The sequence below is a fragment of the Penaeus monodon genome, chromosome 36 (genome assembly GCF_015228065.2).
Source record: "Penaeus monodon isolate SGIC_2016 chromosome 36, NSTDA_Pmon_1, whole genome shotgun sequence".
Lineage (NCBI taxonomy): Eukaryota > Metazoa > Arthropoda > Malacostraca > Decapoda > Penaeidae > Penaeus > Penaeus monodon.
Window position 1 is genome coordinate 30,614,382 of NC_051421.1, and position 2,500 is coordinate 30,616,881.

The 2,500-nt window shown below is 38.0% G+C and overlaps 1 non-coding gene across 1 annotated transcript; it reads right to left on the reverse strand.

The window, feature by feature from the left end:
- Positions 1–721: 721 nt before the first annotated feature.
- Positions 722–793, reverse strand: Trnae-uuc. Its single transcript has one exon. It is a non-coding gene; the product is annotated as a tRNA-Glu (tRNA).
- Between the last annotated feature and the right edge of the window lie 1,707 nt (positions 794–2,500).

Consider the following 2,500-nt stretch of genomic DNA (forward strand, 5'->3'; position numbering starts at 1 on the left):
GATCCCGTAGTAATGCCCTGGTCGCACTCACGCTAAATATGGGTGCAAATGGACACGTGTTTATTTACCCATATCTCGGATTATAATTGCTGCCGCTGCTGTTATCAGTAATAAATGTGCTTATTTGTGTATACGTATATCAACATATATTCCCAAAAAACACTGATAAACGTGTATGTAGAATTATTGCAGACACAGACGCACGCATCGTGTGTGTGTGTGTGTGTGTGTGTGTGTGTGTGTGTGTGTGTGTGTGTGTGTGTGTGTGTGTGTGTGTGTGTGTGTACACCGCATCGACACACACGCACACCTTTTTATACCATACACAATAGATTAACTACATCAGACATGTGTGATTCGCGATCATATCTGCCTCACAGGTTACTTGTTATCTAATTACATTGCGTAACTTGGTGTAGAGGGAAATAACGTCTGAAAGTAAGGTTGGTTTGTGAAAATCCAACACAAAGGCGGTAGGTGAGCTGAAGAGAAGATAAAGAGGGGGGGGAGTAGGGATGTCTCGGTAATTAATTAATTACAATGCGTTAACAACTAACAACTATTGCATCAAGCATGCACAAACACGTCCCCATCCTCGCACATAAACACGTGTAAAGTTATAAATGTAAAATTTCCCAGGTCTGCCTTTAACTTTTGCCTCATTGCCAAGTGTGAGTCACGGCGCAGAACAAGGCAGTAGGCCATAAACATTTAAAACTTCTTCCCATGCCGGGAATCGAACCCGGGCCTCCTGGGTGAAAGCCAGGTATCCTAGCCACTAGACCACATGGGAGTACAATAAAACAGGAGGGTGATATGTGTAATATTGGTGTTGCATGATGTTCAACAAAGGTTTGCTACATATTGCGTGGTCATGTTACTCGACAAACAGTATGGTAAGGATTTTCGTGGAAATTCGATTAACCTTATATCGTTAAAGGATTTGAAGGATTTGATTTCAATTTGAAAAAAAAAACAATAATAGTTATTGAAATAAGGGATATGGAAAGCGTTTATAAATGCTTATAAAGATCAAATGTGATTTGCATACAAATTAATCAGTGCAAACTTTTATTTAAAATGTAACATTATTTGAATTGGCCTCTGTGAAAAGAATTATATGCGACGTAATGCAATACTCCAGCTTTCACCACGTATAAAAAAAATATTAACCCAACGAAAACTTTTTTCGATAAAAAAAAAAAACTTCCCATTTACAAATCGGGTTTCATCGCAGAATTGTCAAGGCGACCACATAGACATCTTTTCAACAGACCAGCAGACATCCTTTCTTGCGCAGACATCCTTTCTTGCGCAGACATCCTTTCCTGCAAAGACATCCTTTCCTTCGCAGTTTTCGAGTGGCAGGGATTCCAGACGTTGCCACACGCAGGAAGAGAAAACAGAAATATGTCATTTCTATCGAAGTATTACTTAAAACAACAGATGGACTCACTTTCAACAGGTTATGAGGGCATTTTGAGCACGCCGTGTGGGATGAGCACGGGGTAAAATTGGTCTTAACGTGATTATTTTATCACGAAGAAAATTCTCAGGATACTAAAAAAAAAAAAAATATCATGATTTTATTAGAATAATAGCTATGGCATTCGTATCTCCTTAACGTTCACAGCAAAACTGCCTACTTAGTGTATTAAGACCAATTTGTCGAGATTTCGATTCATGATGCGACAGGAAATATACGAATGTTTTACTCCCCAATGTAAAAAAAAAAAAATCAAACGCCTCACTTTGGAAAAAAAAAGTTAATCCGCTTTTTTAATCAGAGCAAGCATGTAACAATATAAAGAAAAGAACCGATATCTATGTAAAAAAAAAAAAGGCAACTCGGATCCTTCCTTGTATGGAATAATTATATAATTTTCCGAAGCGAATCAAAAACTAATAAGATGACCCGCGTGAAGGCTGCTGTAGCATTAAGTAAGAATACACACATACATGCACGCACGCATTTCTCTTCATTTTTAGATATTTAGTTTAGCAGAGTGTACTGTGCACTGTACATGCCGTTTCTCACAATGGGCTGTCAGCTAAATGAAAGGCTGACATTCGTTTCTCAGAAAATAGTAATTGAAAGGTTCCGGATATCTGTCAGTTGTATGGATATCTATCAGCTGTTTCCTCATGAGTCTAATAACACATGAGAAGGCCTTCCTCTGTGAGTCAGGGATAGAAGTGGTATAAACGGCGGCTCAAGGAGATCCAAGAACTCATCGCTTCTTTCTCTAAGAAAAACCAGCTCGGTAAATTACCTGAACACTGAATATATATATATATATTATATGTGTAGTTTGTGTGTTGTGTTGTTTAGTGTGTGTATAGTATATATAGTGTTGTATTGTTATTTCGGTGTCCTTTAGGATAGTAGAGTGCGGTGTTTTGCTTTGCATTTGGTTTGTGGGGTGGTGGGTAGGGGGGGGGGGTAATAATAAATAATAAATACGAGTTAAAAATCTTTCAAATATTAACAAACCTATCA